This window comes from Centruroides sculpturatus, unplaced genomic scaffold, assembly GCF_000671375.1.
Source record: "Centruroides sculpturatus isolate CEXI.00-Female unplaced genomic scaffold, Cexi_2.0 scaffold515, whole genome shotgun sequence".
In the NCBI taxonomy this organism is placed as follows: domain Eukaryota; kingdom Metazoa; phylum Arthropoda; class Arachnida; order Scorpiones; family Buthidae; genus Centruroides; species Centruroides sculpturatus.
Genome location: NW_019384913.1, coordinates 335,824 through 354,519, shown reverse-complemented (window position 1 = coordinate 354,519; position 18,696 = coordinate 335,824).

The following is an 18,696-nucleotide window of genomic DNA, read 5'->3' as shown; positions in this document are numbered from 1 at the left end:
TTTCCCATTATTTAAACTCATCAAGATAGAACAATCCAAATACTCTCAATCAGATTAAGATCCAGACTATAAGCTGGCCAATCAAGCATGTGAAAATTTCTCTTGTTAAGTTAACATCTTGTAAAAATAGGCACATGATTACATTATCTTGCTGAAGTATGAAATCATCACAATAGTATTTTCAGAAAACAATCTTCAGAATCTCTATGTATATCTGAAAGTTCATACGAACTATTATTTATATTTGTCAGCAGAAAAAAATAAAAAATTTCCATAACAGCCTCCATCAAAATTGCAGCTCATATGAATTTCACGTTTGTGATGAAAATCATAGCAGTAACATTGGTAGCCATTTGATCTATCTACATTACACTTCAGTAAAAAACAATTTCTTCCACCCTTGGTCAAAAGTAATATACTGTAGTTTTATCAGAATCTACTCTTGCACTTTTGTGTCACTTAGTAAGTCTTCGTTTCTTTGCAAATTTGTCCATCGAGCATTATCATTTGACTGCAAAATTTGATGCACACACTTGCAAATTTAACCTCATATCAAATTTAGGCTGATTTAAATGTTCTTTTGTAGCTTTCATAAAAATATGTTGTCTGTTCTGTTATGTAATAAATGATTTTCATTGGAATTATTTCATTTTATCATGTTTTACCCTTGTTTTTATAATCATCAATTACTGACCTGGAACAATTTAACTTTTTGCCAGTTTGTGGAATAGGTAATTCAGAATCTTAGTAAGCCTTTATTTGAATCTTTTCCTTATTATCTAAACTTTTCTCATGTGGCATTATACTAATTTTTGAAAGATCTTTAAAAGCTGTGTAGAATAAAATGCTGAATATTAGTATGTTATCAGAAAGTCAAGCTTGCATATACAGACTTCACAGTAAGTACTAAGTGTCAACTGGCTTTATAATTATTTCCATCCATTTATGCTATATTTTATTAAAACAAAATCTGCAACAAATAATTTTGAAAAGTGTTAGTGATATTTGCTATATAACAGCTATTTATTTTATTACCACATTAAAATTATTATTTCTTTAATATGTGCAAATTTTTAAATGTGGCTTTATAATTATTCCTAGCACTAAATATTATTATACCTTTCTTTAACTTCTATGATCAAACTTCAGTTTTAAAATGTTAACAGTATGTTATTTTTAGTGTGAATATTTTAGTTATCAAAATTATTACATTTAACCAATACAGTAAGCCCTCAAATCAGTAAATATCACATAACAGCTGATATTCTTTCAGTTTTGATTATTTGATGTTATAATTTAGACAAATCATCAAACTATACTATGTTACGCAGATAACAAAATCAAACTTCTGTTCTATTTGGTTACTATTTTTAGCTTACAACTGATATGATATATTTGAAAATGAATGCATATTTTATTTTATAATTTTTATTTTAAAACAGGGTAGTATACAAAAATTATATTGTGATTTATGAAGCAATGAAACTATATAACAATATTTTCCATATAATATATAAAAAAAATATTGCTTTATCTTAAATCTATTACTTTTGAAACATAAAAGATATTGTTATTCCAACTCCTTTTTCATGTTATAAATAATAGATCATAACTGCAAAAATCAGTTTTGAAAATTTTCTTCATTAATTACACTTTTGGAATTATTGTAACTTCATTTTTCAAATACATTTAAATTGTAAATCAAACAATATTAGAACAATTATCAATAAGAATAATTTATTAAATCAATAATTTAGATTTAATCTGGTTAGTAAATTTTCAAGAATTTTTAGCAAGTTAGAGAAATAGGTAATATATTACTGTGATAAATGTTATTAATTATAGTGATTACAATAAAATCACAATAAATGACACCAATCACCAATAAACCAGCAAATAACATAAACTTCAATATTTCACAAATATTTTCAACTACATTAAATTGTCGGAGGATGACTACTCAATGTTCTAAAATAGTTCTATGCATTAAAAGCTAGAACTACTTAGAATAAGTAAGGCAAAACCTTTCACACTTTGTTTCTAGCAGTTTAATCACTAGTGATTAAACTGCTAGAAACAAAGTGTGAAAGGTTTTGTCTTACTTGTTCTAAAATAGAATGCACGAAGAAAATTTAACAGGAATCAAACACAAATTTGTTATGAAAAACTTTTAACATATAAGTGTTAAATTATTGCGTTAAATTAATAAATATAAGCGTTAAAATAAAATAAAATAATTGCGTTAAAATAAATATAAGCATTAAGTTAATTGCGTTAAATTATATAAGCGCTTGTCAATTTAGTAACATAAATTTGATTGGATGTAGCCAACCATGTCACAGTTTAAAATTGTTGTAAATTTCCTATGAAATTTCAAACAAGGATCTCTTATGTCTTGCAAGAGATCCTTGCAAGACATTGTTCTCATTGTTCTTGAAATTTATTGATGTTTTCCTGTACTTGACATTATAAACTAGCTATTTCATAGCTTTTGAGGGTGTTTTATTCCTTACTTGGGGAATAAGATGAATATGTTCAAATAGCACCTTTACTTGGTCATCCAGTCCTTAGGCATCTAATGCTGTGTCAAAACATCCTTCATTGATGGAAACTTTGTGCTTTTTCCTTCTTGTGTTCAATGACTACTGGTTGCTCCAATATCAATATATTCTAAATTTTGGTTAATTCTTTTGTCCTTTATTGGAATAATGCATACTCCTGGTATCATGTCCTTACCCACTCCTTCTGTGAGGGTTGTAAAAGCATGTCAAAATTTTGACCAATTATGAAACTCCTAAGTCGGAGAGTTTTGAAGATTGAATTGGGTCAAGAGGGTGTGTTGGTGACAAAACCCAGACAGGAAGAAAACTTTCTTAATTATTGTAAAACAAATACGACGTGATGATAAACAGCAGAGGGGGAACGTTGACAGAAAGAGAGAGCTTTGTCAACTTCAGAGAGAGCTTTGTGAGAGAGATGCTCACGAACAAGCGTCGGGTCGAAACAATCAAGAAAAGGAGGGGTTTAATGACTAAAAGGACATCTATTAAGTCATGTGAGCCCAAACCCGTTAGGGGGTAAATGACAACAAGAACATCTGATAGACCATTTAAGTTCAAAGATGTCAGAGAAAAGGGCCATAATGGAGTAAAATGTGTGTGCAGACTTTAAAAGCTCTGTTATCACCTCTCTGACCTTTTCCTGACCCAGATTGGTCTCGGGTTTTGCCTAGAGACAAATGAATGACCAATTGAGGTAAGGAAGAGGGTGAACAGGGCCAATCAAAAGAGTAATATTTGGGGAAAATCCTATAAAATCCCCAAATCTCAAGGACAAACAGCCAGTACCCCCCAGACAAGTGTTTCCGCCAGTGGCCCAAGATCTCCATCCATCCGCAACATCACCCATCAGAGTCACCTCCTGTGCAATGGACACTCTTTTGTCAAGCCCAAGACACGCAACTTCAGACACCAGTCTTACACTTCCTTGTCATTTCTGAGTAGGGAATAAATTTGGATTGTGTTTGTAGGCCATTTTGATGTTGAATGCCTTCACTACTTGCTTTTAATTGTTGTTTGTTACAAGTAACTGTCTTACATGAATCAGTTCATTTGGAATATTGGAACAACCAGCTGGTTATTGAACACAAGAAGGAAAGCATACCAAACTTCCATCAATAAAGGACATTCTGATACAGAATTGGCTTCCTATGGACTGGATAACCAAGTAAAGGTACTTTTTGATGTTCAACTCATTCAGAAAGTAAGGAATAAAACACACCTCAAAGCTAGGGAACAGCTGGAAATTTATAAGGCCAACTACAGGAAAACATCAATAAACTTCAAGGACAATGACACTTTTGTAAGACATGGAGATTCTTTTTTTGCAATTTACAATTTAACATTGTTGCATATTTCTAAGATGTAGTGGCTGTGTTCATTTTTCAAATATGTGTTCAAATCTTAAGTTTTCATTGTGTACTCTGTTTTAGAACATTAAACTTCTTGAGGATGACTGCATTCAGTAATCATCCTCAGGAAGTTTAATGTTCTAAAATAGAGTGCATGATGAAAATTAATTATTAATTTTGCATTTATTAATTAATTAATTATCAATTTTGATTGCATTATTTGCTGTTTTATTGGTGATTACTAGTTTTTATCCAACAGTTTATAGGAATGAGGAGACAACCAGCAAAATTCAGTTTTTGAAAATTAAAAAAATAAAATTTTGTATTTAGCCTGATAAAACATGCAAATAAAGATTTAATACATCAAGCAATAATGAATGTTTCTGGAATTTTTTGAAAGCAACTTGACTGTTGTACTCCTGTTGACTTTTTACAAAATAAAACTTTTTTTGAAAATGCTACTTGCCTCCTCTTCCATGTAAGTTTTTGTTTGTTTTTTAATGTATCAATATAGTTAACTACTAAATCAGAGTTACACCTAAGAAAGATTTATTATTTTTTCTCTCTCCAAAGTTGTCACAACTCATAACCCTGCACTGATTTGATTACAAGATATTGTAAAGAATAAGGTATTATTAAAAGTACTTAAACTTTTACTATCATTTATCTCATCACATACAAATTTATAAATTAGTTACAAGTGATATTTGAATAGAACCTGTGATAAGGATTTAGACTATATGGCAGCTGTTTCTTAATATTTAACATTTCCTTGTTGATTGGTTTCTTCCTCCTTTCTGATAAGGGGTTTGCTTCTGATCTCTTGTTATTAAGGTTTGTGTGTTTTCAAGACTCTCCTTCAAAAGATTTACATTTTTAAGATCTTACATTACCTATACAAAATAGTGTTGCCACTTTTTCAAAATTGCTGACCTGGAAAGGGTCAACAATTTTGTTGAAAAAGGTGGCAACACATCTCTAATGGGTAGTAACCATTTTTGAAATTAGTTTGAGTCAGCCAATCTTTATTAAATTTACAAGTTCGCTTCCTCTTTTTTGGGTTTTCAATTTCTTGAGTTGTCATATTAAATAATTAAAACAGAAATTATAAGCTTGTAAACTGAAACTGTCACATTAGCTTTACAATAGGTTTGTTCCAACACAAGTCCCTGACTGGTTTGAATTTGAAACCATACAAGGCATGCGCAGGGCCGTGCCATGCTATGATGCAGAGATGCAGCTGCATCAGGCGGCACCGTGAGGGGGAAGCATAAAAAACATTTAAGGGGTAGAATTTCAAAGACTTGCATCATACTTAGAAAATCTACCGCATGGCCCTGGTAAGATACACCAAATAATAACAATATAGCCTATATAAGACTAATAATTTATATAAGGGTCGGCAAAAAATATATAAGGGGTGGCATTTCGAAGACTTGCATCATACTTAGAAAATCTACTGCATGTCCCTGGGCATGCGCAACCTCATTTTACAGCCGAGAACTGAACAATGCGCATGTCAGTTTTAAACCAGGACTTGTGTTGGAACAAACTTAATATTTGCCAGAGATATTTGCAAGTTAGAATTTTAAAAGTACATTTTCTGTCACTGTTAGCCTAGGGATAAGTTTGAGTGGGGGTGTGAAGTTAAAATCTTTAACTGTTAAAATAAAATACTCGCAAATATTTTTATAAATTTATTTTGATTCATCATTATTTCACAATTTCTACAAAAACCAGACAAATTAATAATTAATCTAGACCATAAATTTAAAAACTGGCTTGTCCAGGTAAAACCTGGCTTAGTGGCAACACTACACATAAATCCACTTGATTTCTCGTACAAATGGACCATTTTTGACTTTTATCATTTTTTGATTAGTAACAGACAGTAACTGCAAAAGTTTGATATCTTTGAAAGTTGTTGATGTATTAATTACCACAAGCTTGTTTCTATGCAAAGAATATCTTATGTCTTGGTACTAATTAACTGAATAGATATTAAATGTAATAATCACTTCATCCGACTTTTTCAATATTAAAGGTTACACTTACACGTTGTGGCATTACGAATGATGACTGTTAGTAAACTTATCCAAATGCTAAACAGTCACCATTCGTAAAGCCACAACACGTAAGTGTAACCTTTGATATTGAGTAGATGTTTTGAGCATAACCTATCTACTTGGACTTTCTTTTTAACTACAACTTATTAATTTGTTATATCAAAGAGATTGTATGTGTTTTTTAAATTTATAATAGAATTTGTAATTTCTGCTGAAGAGAGACTTTGGCCTGAAAAGCTAAATAGTAGCATACAGGTTACATGTAATTAGAAATAGGAATGAATCTCATTATGGTAATTGGCTGCAACTGTTACATGATTTTGACAACATTGTCTCTTTTTTCTCTACAAGCATTTGATTACAAGTCAACATAACATAACCATAAAAGTTAGGATTTTTTTCTGGGCTATATCTTATGATAATGGTTAACAATCTTAATAATACATTGATCCTAGCTAAAAGTAGCATTGAAAATGGTTATGAACAAATTAGTACATAATGATCCTCGTGGTTATAATATGCTAATTTCATATATAAGCATATTTGAGATCATAATAAATACACATAAGTCAGTTTTATGTTGGATATAAAATAAAAGGCTTTTGCAGAAGAGAGAATGAGAGGCAATGACATCAAAATCACTTGACAGCTACAGCCAATTACCATAATGATTCATTCCTACTTCTAAATGCAAGTTACAGTCTAAGGCACAGGTTCTCAAAGTTATTTCGACCACCGCCCATTTTGAGATTAAAAAAATCTAGTGCCCCCATATTTTTAACTTACCTTTTTACATTACCATCTATTGCATATATTAAACAGTTATTGCAAATATAATGTTTAAACATGCATTATTATATGGATAGGATAGATAGAATGTGACCCATATCCTATTTCTGAGATCAAAGAATGTTTCAATGAGAAAAAATAAAACTCATATTTAATCACTGAGCTTTCTACTGCTCCCTGAAAGCCTCCAGCGCCCACAAGGGGGCATTGTCGCCCACTTTGAGAAACGCTGGTCTAAGGTTACAATAAAAGTTTTTTTAAAACAAATTTGTGTCAGTTCACTCCCTTCAATAAAACAAGTCCTAGTTGAAAAGGAAGTCCAAGTAGATAAGTTATACTCAACATATGAAATAAAGGACTAGAAGCACATATCTTAATGATTAAATATTTTTGTGCTTTCTAATCAGTACAATATGAGCAAAATTTCAGTCTGAATTTAGCATACTCCAACTTCTGGGAATTTGTAATCAATAAACTAATAAATATTCTTCTAACTAAATACTGCCAGACACAAATAAGTCCTTATTCTGTCCAGCCCAAGCCAGACCAGGTAAATAAGAGGATTCTTGGGTTCCAGCTTTATATAAAAAGAAAGAGAAAAAACTGCCAGTAGGCATCCTCTGTCCAAACATGCATAAAACATTTTTCAACATCTTTAGTGATCAAAAACAAGAACTGGTTATAAAAAAATGTTTGTTACATCCACATTGTCACAAGTATAAAACACAAGACATATTCATAACTTTGTATTACAGTGCATTAAAAGGAGACAAATGAAAGTACCCTCTTTTTGGTCTGCTAAGTATCAAATAAGAATCAGACTTCCTTCGTCATGGCCAAATAATCAAATGCTTGGGCTATAAAACCTCAATATGTAATATGCAACATAGAGTAGATTGGCTGTTTATAGTTTTCCATGTCAATAGCTCAATATTAATAAAATATTTTAAAAAAATCATAAATAAAAAATTTTCAGTTACCACCTTCTTCAATGAACCTCTTCAACTGTCACATGATTGAAATATATTTTTATTGCTTTCGTAAGAATTCTCTGTTGACTATAATACTGTAACCAGTTCCTTCAATATTGCATATTGAAGGAACTGGTTACAAGAGATGTTTGCAATTTAATTTGCAAAAAAAATATATTTTTGCAGTGATAAACAAAGCTGGATGAACACAAATTACAAACATTTAAGACCACATTAAAAAGGATGCATAAGTCATAGACTGCAAATCTCTATTTGGCACATGGCAATCTTTATATCACTTAGATATGTTTTTCACAAGATGGGCAAGTCAACCACAACATACAGAAGAATTATATATAGATATATTTTTTTTGTAATCATTTGATGTTATGCTTTATTTATCACAATTATATATATTATACTATTGTGAGATCTGAACATTCTGGGGAGGATCATTTTGGTCAAAATAATAAGTTGAAGAAAAGAATTAAAATAATAGAAAATAATATTTTAAACTTTAACAAGATTTTATCTAAAAACGGAGGAAATATCAGATTTTTGAAAGGAAGTTGATTTCCTTTCCCAGGCTAACTCAATGATGAGTCGAGTTTTTGCACACGGTACGGAAGACCAAATAAAAGGGACATTTTACCACCATTCGTGACAGTCCGTTAGAAAAAGGTTGCCATGCAAGAAGTCCGATATACACAGTCCGATAAGAAGGGGTATTGCCATACCAAGAAAATACGATACAAGCGTCCATCCTACAAGACCGACAAGGCCATACGACCGATTAATTGAAGTATAAATATACGACAAGATTGTCAAAGGAGAAAGATAAAAGAACCTCCCATAGAGAAGAGAAAAATAGAAATAAGAAGGAAGAAGATCCTCATACAGAAACAGATACGGTGAAGGTAATATAGTCTCTGATAGATCGATGTAAACTCTCTCACACGTCAGGTTTAGAAATAAGTTAGATTAAGTTAGATTTAGATTAGATTCATTCCTTGTATATTTTTTATCATTTGATTTATTAAATATTTTGATTTGTTTTATAAAATGGCTTGGTTCTTATTAGACATTCTTTTTTCATTCAAGTTTCCTTAGTTCCTCCTAATCCTGAGGTTAAGGATAACGCGTGTTAATCCGCGTTCAAAATAACTGATTAACTGGTGTCGGAAATCCTGACGGAAGGAAAAGGATGATTATGCAATCATCTAATTCCACTTTAAATTAACATTCAAACTGTAAATGAACTTATTGGTTAAAGCCCTCCACCCTCGATTTTCCTTGAATTAGGAAAACCATCCTTGTAAGACAAACAGAGGACTATTCTAAGGAATAGTTGCCAAGTAAGTGATACTGAAGTCAGAGTTACTCATTATCCCCGGCTAGCCCCTCACACTGTCTTTTTAACTTACATTTTCAATTACAAACACATGAGAAATATAGGACATTCTATATCTTACAATTAATGCTATCAAATTGAATCCAGATTGGAAACCTGATGAAGGCTTATGAAATGTGCCAAAAAAAATTTGTGTTCTTAATAAATGTGTTTGCTGGAAATGCAAGGATGCCACTGAGATTTTCATATACTTTTGCAGCATCTTAAACTGCAAAGATTTCTTGTAACCAGTTCTTTTAATATATTCAAATTATAGAGAAGTTATATGAATATCCCAGTAATAAAAAAAAGGAAGAGAGGTTGTATTAATGTAGACATTGAGCCAAGAATTCCATTAATTAATGAAGTCATATTTCCTAACAAGAAAATCCATTAATTTGTGATGGAGATTTTTCTGGTTTTATAACCAAGTATGTTGTTCTAGATTTTTGAACACACTGATATACCTATGTTTCATTATCAATGATAATAAGTTTAGGAATTGCTCCTTTTAGCTGTATCAATGGCACACCCAGGGGGGCCAAGGGACTCTGTTTTTCATTTTCTTTGGAGGGGACCAAACAGTAGAAAATTTTCCAAAAATCTTTTCCTAATTAAAATTTTATTTCTATACTATTTATGAATTAGCCGTCACATAAGATAGGAATTTTATTGAATTCACATTAAAAACTTTTTATCTGTTCAACTTTGCTTCCCCCAAAAGTAAATCCTGAATGCACCACTGAGCTGCATAATAAATATAATAGCAATACTACAATGGTTAGTTTTTCAGACATCTGTTTTAGCTTCCATAGGCTAAATTTTTAAAAAAATGAAAACTAGTCAGTCTTGTAGAATGCTGCACATTGTATCAAATAAACAATTAAAATATTGTAAGAATTACAGAACCATGTCAATTTTCATGCAACACAAACAACAAGAAAGTTAAACCAAGGATTTAATATTTGGAAAAATAAGCTAAGTACATAATACCCCACTTAGTGAAATAATTTTCTGAAATGCATTACTGTAATTACACTAATTGAATCCAGTTATTGGAATATACTTAATGGGAAAAATAGTAATTTGCTTGAAAAAAAATGTTTTGTTTAAAAAGGTAATTAAAACTGATTTGATAATAGGTCATAAAACTCAAAAACCTACAAGAAAACGAAATAAAAAAAAATGCTATTAAATCTAAATTTTTGTTACTATACTTTGTATCTAAATTTTTTAATATGTTTGGATAATTTGTTCTCTTAAAATGTTGTTTAAATTTGCTTCCCTTTCTTCTTTTTTGCATAAAGCCACTTCTGTTACACTGAATTATGTCTTCTAACATTCTCTTGCATAATTTCTGCATTCTTCATTTGGACTGTTTTTCAAAATTATGCCAAAAGTGGCTATTTAAAAATATGCATTAAAAAAAGTCTAAATTATGTGGTACCAAAAGATAACAAATAGCTAGTGAGAGGTATATGACTGGCCTGCCAATTTATCCCAATCAACACTGGCAATACTGCTCCAGAAAATTGTGTAGTTCAATATTTTTTCTTTTTTAATTACTAAATACAGTAGATACATATGTGTTAATTTCTATGCATTTTTTTAAAAGAACATGTACATTTTAATAAAAAGTGCATATAAGTTAATAGTAGATTTAAAATGTTATTGGTTCACTTTTTATCACTAATGGACCTGTATATTTCAACAATCTTGGAAACATTGTTAAAATTTATTTTTAAAACTATACTTATAAATTCTCTTACACTTATTAGACTAGTATTGACCCCTTTGGATTAAATCATTCCACATAACTAAATCTTCTGGTAAATATTATAAATTGCATTATAGTGAATTCCATATTAAATGAAGTTACACTGACTTGTGAGATATTCTTGTATCAAAACAGTAGTCAGATAATCATTGCATCCTTAATTATTAATTAATATGAATAAATTTATATTGATCCCTATATTTGTCAATATAAAATTCACAAATTTCTTACTGCTATAAACTTAATACAAATGAAACATTTAAAATCTAATAAAATAGTTATCTTTAGATACATATTACAAAAAGAATATATACACAGTCAAGTTAGCTTAAGAGGGCACCCTTGGGATTGCTGCATATACTTTATCCAGGCTACTCCCTTAACTGAAGTAATATTATAAATCAAGAGGGTTGTTCATTGTATTTGAATCTCTCTATCTCTTCAGGTCTTAGGAGCTCTATAAAACTTATAACACACTTGGAAACATTAAAATTCATTACATCATAATTTTACTGTACTTGCATATTGATCTCTATTCCTCTATCATCAATGTTATCATCTTATCAAATAATCTGTAAATACACTATATTTACCAGTTAGATCATTTTTGCTTCATATCAGAAATACAATATGAGACCTAACTGAAAAAATGCTAACACCCTTGCTCCAAAATTTCTGAATGCTCTCTAATGAGACAAAGTACTGCCTTTAAAGTAATGTCATAATACCTCCAAAATCTGGTCACTAATAACTTCTTGTCTTGTCACTCAAAATGCAGACATACATGTGATCTGTGGTATATATATTTTATACCATTTTAATATGTAACTGCTTCTCGTAAGTGTATCCATAAAACCTGTTCATAATGATTCTGTAAATCTTTTGACTGTCTGTTTATCACAAAACTGACCAATGAAAGGTTTTTCTAAATCTTCATATAGCATATACCATAGTGTGGACAGTCCTATCACCATATGCCTGGGCGATGATGTACCATAAGATTAAAGAAAGATCCTTATGAATCTTTCTTAGAATTGTGTTCCCTTTTGCAGGAATGCTGTTCTAAAAATGCTGCTGACACAGCACTTATTTAAATAGATTGCTCTTCTATCTGATGTTCTATTAACAAGAGTCCCAACAATTTAAAACATAGTGAAGAAAATTGGAAACATGAGAGAGTTCTCTCTTAAACAAACTGATCAAACTTACCAATGATGTTAGGCTGTGTCTACACATTAGCTATTCACTGAATGCCAAGCAAACATTTAGGAAATACTGAGTAGTGTGGATGGTTTATGGGCTGTCAATAAATGGATGTCCACACTGGAAGGGGGAAGTGTTCAGACAAGTTGGACAAATGAGAGAGGAGTTGAGCTTCAGTGGATGTCCTCCCTTTCCCCTTGTCCAACTTGTCTTAACCATTACATTAAATTTTACAAAACTTTATTATATTTTAAAAATTCTTGTATATTTCATTTCTACTTAAGGCATCTATCATTCATAAAGTAATAAAAGTTTTGAGGGAGTTGAGTTTTGTTGGACGTCCAAAGAAGGGAGGGGTTACAGAAACTTGGACAAGCTGGGACAAGAGGGAGAGGGGAGTAAAAATTTCAAGAAAAATAAGAACATAATTTATGGACAGTGCCTTACTTGTGATGAATGTTTCGTATTTGCCATTTCTGATTCTTGACAGTAAATTGTAATAAATCAAAGGAAATGAATATTTGCATTATGCATTCATGTTGTCCATCTACATATTCATGCTCACATTCATATATTTTCTTGTTTTTGGACATCAGTATTGCTATTTTTATCTTTTTAAAACTTGACCTATTCTATTATTTTAGAATTTATTTATTTTTGATTGATTTATAGTTAAATATATATTTTACTGTACTTTTTTAAAATTCATTTTTATTTTCCAGAAGTTTTATCTTCCTATTTTGACTGTGGTCCCATAGAAACTGCAAACTTAGACATTTACAATTACCCCAAACCAAAAGCAATGGAAGGGATAGATAACTGTACATGGTACATAAATACAAATCTAATAGTATTTTTAGTGACAGTTAAATAGACCTATTCTTATATGTCTATTTAACTATGAATACCTGATGCAAGCTGATTTATCTCAGAATGTCTCAGAATAAAGAAAGAATCTTATAAATATACCAATTAAATACTGCTATGTAAGATGATAAACTCAACAAATAATCTTTATAAGCAGTACAAAAACATTTTAATTGCTAATGTTTTTAGCCATTTTTAATGACCTATTTCAGGTTACAGGTGAAATATGTACAACAAGAACACTCCATCAACAACAAAGATCTCAGCATCCTTTCTATAGCATGTAGCACTTAGTTTGAACTATAATCTGTATAACTAGAATGGTATTTATTCTACACTTATCAACATTTGGGTCATCATCTCTTTTGCTATATTTGGTGTTATTTTTTCCTATATATTACATTATTTTTATTATGTAATATGATTATATACTAATATACTATCACTGCACATCGGTTGTATATAATACAATAAATCTGACTTACGGAACCTTTAACCGATGTGTATCACTTTTTCTTTCAAAAATCAAATGTTTCATAACCCCTTCTGGGTTCAAAAAGTTTTAATGATTCCCTCAGGGAATCATTAAAAGTTTTTGAAATCGCTATTCGATCCAGCTGTTATCCTGATGAAGAACCCAGAAGGGGTTATGTAAACGTTTGATTTTTGAAAGAAAAAGTGATACACATCGGTTAAAGGTTCCGTAAGTCAGATTTATTGTATTATGTAATATGATTTTATTTATTTGTTTTTAATNCTAATTAAAATTCGATTTTTTATTTATATTCTTTTATTTCTATACTATTTATGAATTAGCAGTCACATAAGATAGGAATTTTATTGAATTCACATTAAAAACTTTTTATCTGTTCAACTTTGCTTCCCCCAAAAGTAAATCCTGAATGCACCACTGAGCTGCATAATAAATATAATAGCAATACTACAATGGTTAGTTTTTCAGACATCTGTTTTAGCTTCCATAGGCTAAATTTTTAAAAAAATGAAAACTAGTCAGTCTTGTAGAATGCTGCACATTGTATCAAATAAACAATTAAAATATTGTAAGAATTACAGAACCATGTCAATTTTCATGCAACACAAACAACAAGAAAGTTAAACCAAGGATTTAATATTTGGAAAAATAAGCTAAGTACATAATACCCCACTTAGTGAAATAATTTTCTGAAATGCATTACTGTAATTACACTAATTGAATCCAGTTATTGGAATATACTTAATGGGAAAAATAGTAATTTGCTTGAAAAAAAATGTTTTGTTTAAAAAGGTAATTAAAACTGATTTGATAATAGGTCATAAAACTCAAAAACCTACAAGAAAACGAAATAAAAAAAAATGCTATTAAATCTAAATTTTTGTTACTATACTTTGTATCTAAATTTTTTAATATGTTTGGATAATTTGTTCTCTTAAAATGTTGTTTAAATTTGCTTCCCTTTCTTCTTTTTTGCATAAAGCCACTTCTGTTACACTGAATTATGTCTTCTAACATTCTCTTGCATAATTTCTGCATTCTTCATTTGGACTGTTTTTCAAAATTATGCCAAAAGTGGCTATTTAAAAATATGCATTAAAAAAAGTCTAAATTATGTGGTACCAAAAGATAACAAATAGCTAGTGAGAGGTATATGACTGGCCTGCCAATTTATCCCAATCAACACTGGCAATACTGCTCCAGAAAATTGTGTAGTTCAATATTTTTTCTTTTTTAATTACTAAATACAGTAGATACATATGTGTTAATTTCTATGCATTTTTTTAAAAGAACATGTACATTTTAATAAAAAGTGCATATAAGTTAATAGTAGATTTAAAATGTTATTGGTTCACTTTTTATCACTAATGGACCTGTATATTTCAACAATCTTGGAAACATTGTTAAAATTTATTTTTAAAACTATACTTATAAATTCTCTTACACTTATTAGACTAGTATTGACCCCTTTGGATTAAATCATTCCACATAACTAAATCTTCTGGTAAATATTATAAATTGCATTATAGTGAATTCCATATTAAATGAAGTTACACTGACTTGTGAGATATTCTTGTATCAANATAAGATAGATTAAGTTAGATTTAGATTTAGATTAGATTCATTCCTTGTATATTTTTATTATTTAATTTATTAAATATTTTGATTTGTTTTATAAAATGGTTTGGTTCTTATTAGACATTCATTTTCATTCAAGTTTCCTTAGCTCCTCCGAATCCCGAGTTTAAGGATAACGCGTGTTAATCCGCGTTATCCTTAAACTCGGGAAATCCTGGCGAAAGGAAAAGGGTGATTACGCGATCATCGGATTCCGCTCTAAATTAACATTCAAACTGTAAGTCCCTCCGCACTCGATTTTCTTTGAATAGAAAAACTCTCCTTGTAAGACAAACAGAGGGCTATTCTAGACAATAGTTGCCGATTAAGAGGTACAAGAGTCTTACCACTCTGTATCCACGGCTGAGCCCCTCACATTTGTGTCTCTTAGGTTTTTACCAATTTTTTTACACTTATTATCTGGAACTCGGGGGAAAATATAAACTTCCATGAAATCTGAATGTCCCACTCTCCTCCTGATTTGATCTCCTTGACATTTCGTGATAAGCATAACAACGATAGGTTAAAAGTCGTGGAACATTGCCAATTAGTTTTATGTTCAAATCCAGATAAAGAGTTCACTGTTCCGTTAACAGCTGTATTTATAAAAGTACAAAGTGAAGAATGTGTTGGTAGTTCCGGAATCGGAACTGTCTCGACACTCTGTGTGGAACTATTTTTAGTAGTTTCGAATCCGAAGTGGTTTCGACCGGAACTATTCACTTCTAACTCTGGATTGTTCGAAATTAGAAGATACCACTGCATATGTATGTCCTTTATTGGATACGTATATGAATTTTGAAAAAAAATTTGACGAGATTGATTTCATTATTTCAGTTTTATTAAATTATGGATCATTGATTTACCGAACTGTCTGTTAATGATAAAACTATTATACGTAAGAGGTTGTCCACACTGGAAGAAAGAGAGGAGATTACGACAGTAAGACAAGGGTAGAGAAAGGGAGGCGATGAACTTCAGTGCACGTCCGTTTATTTTATTAAATTGTATACAGTTTATGTATTTTACTATATTTATTTTGAAATTTTTGTATGTTTCGTTTCTACTTACGGTATCTATCATTCATATAGTGAGAAAGGTTTTAAGGGGGATCGAGTTTTGTTGGACGTCAAAAAGGGGAGGAAGTTATGGAACATCTCCTAATGGAAAACTAGAGGATTTTGCACATGACTGTTTTGCCCATATTCTACAAAACTGTACTTATTATTCGATGTTACCACCAAATTATATCGAAAATCCTGCGATTATTATTTCCGTTAGATCCGCTATCGATCATATACAAATTCTGCATGACAACGATCATTGGATTTGCGCTTATTACGACAGAAAACGTATTCGTATAAACGATTCTATAAATTACGGTAAAATATCTAAGAATTCAAAGTATTCTTAAGGAGATTGTATCCTCATATTAATACTGACATCTCTTAACTTTTCGATAATACAGCAACAACCAAATAGAGTTGACTGCGGTGTATATAGAATCACTTTTGCTGTTTTCTTAGCATTTGGTGTCAAACCACCAATTCGATATGGACATAGATAAATGCATTCTCATTTGTTGAAAATATGTAATTCGTCTAAATTAAAGCATTTTTCACATATACCATTAAATATCTAAAACAAGATTTCGGTTTTCAAAGGTACACTTGGCGGTGCGTTTTTTTTTTACAGATCACAGTTCCTTTCACTGTTGCTATAAAGTGTATATAATGTGATAATAATTCCTTAAAACTGTTTATAATGAAATAAACTTTGAAATAATTAGAAATGAGATAAATCTGTAATGCACCGCCAATTGTGCGCTTGAATATTGTTTTATTAAAAATGACATTGGCACCGATACCAAAATTGTATATAACGAAAATTCTTGACACCACCATTACAGCTTTTGACGTTGGAACGATTACTTGACGTTCCTGATATCACGATAGCGAAATAATTATGAATATAAAACGTAGTCATTGAATGATTTCATACTTTATTGTATTTCGTGTACAACTAAGATAAAACGGTAATCATATGAAAATGATGGATGTAGGCATGCTTGACGGCAGTTTCTGTACAAGTAAGGTTTACAGGTATGTTTTTGGAGATACTATAATCAGCATGAAAATTCTATAGCAATTTGGCTGCAATTTTCAAACTGCAGACCTATAAATTCCACTGGCTTCATTAATCTCGAAAATGGAGTTAGATAAGTGAATGCCAAGACCAGATATGGAAAGTTTAGGGGCAGGAGGTCCGATTAACTATATACAAACTTCCGGTTTGAATTGAAATAACGTGATGGGCTAGTTACCCTGAAAAAGACCACCTGGAAGGCATCCCCCTAGGCAGATCGCCCAAATGTTGCATTGCCATAACTTAACAAAACAAAACAGACTCTGTTGTTAACAAGAAAAGTATAATGTACAGGAGCACGATACTATTAAAATGGAGAACATTGTGACGAAAAATTGCAGCCCTGCATTGCGACGATGTCACAATAAATAATTGCTCGTTGCATAACAATTTTAAATTTAGAACAGTGATTGAAATAAAAAAAAATGCACTTATATTCCTTCAAGAAATCTGTAAAATTAAAATCACAGTTTTAAATATTTTCAGGTAGACCACATTTGAAATTAATATTTTTCTCTTCTATAAACTACGGCTGAAAAACTGAATAACACCACATAATAAACATTTAAAATTATTAATGAAGTCATATTTATATAACAATTACTTTAAATCATTTAGATATATTGCGTCACATTTGTAAAGTTACAGATAATAAACTTGCTGGAATAATTAAAATAAAAAAGGCTTGAATAGTGTTTTCTATAATTCATCAAATGCTAAATAGGATTTTATACCGACGTGAAAATTTTTTGTTTATTAAGAAATTATCATGAAGTAAACTGATTTAAAAATTACGTTTCTATGAACGTAAACAGCAATCAATAATTATAATTACTTTATTAAAAATGATAACACATTTCTGTCTTTTTTATATTAAAAATGACTTTTAGTAGTTGATTTTTATTTATTTAAGTGCCAAAATAAGGTAATTAAATCTATAATGACTGATAAAACAACGTTTATTTTTTGTAATAATCTTGATGGAAAATTCGTTAATTCATATTATTTAAAATAAATAAAAAGTCTAAACATATTTTTAACAGATTAATTTATTTCATTTTTTACTTTAGTAGTTTCTTGTTATTCTTAAATTAATTTGCAATATAATTTTCCAAAAAGTCAAATATCAAGAATTAAAAATATATGAAATGAAATATTCGGAAAATAAAAAATAATTGATTAAATACAAGTATAATAAATGTAAATAATCATCGCTAGACTTAATAAAAATCAAAATTTATATTATTTTCACATTCTAAATTTGATATAATTCACACTGAAGAAGTTGTACCGTAAATACTCTTATGTTTATGCTGAAGTTGTGTAAATAATTAAAATTTATGTACTTGTAATATGGTTCTTGTAATTATTTCTCAAACTTTGAGTAAATGGACTTTTGGGACACCATGTATAACGTCAGCATTTCATGGTATACGTTTAAAAAATATTCTTTCCGCCTTGTCGGGAC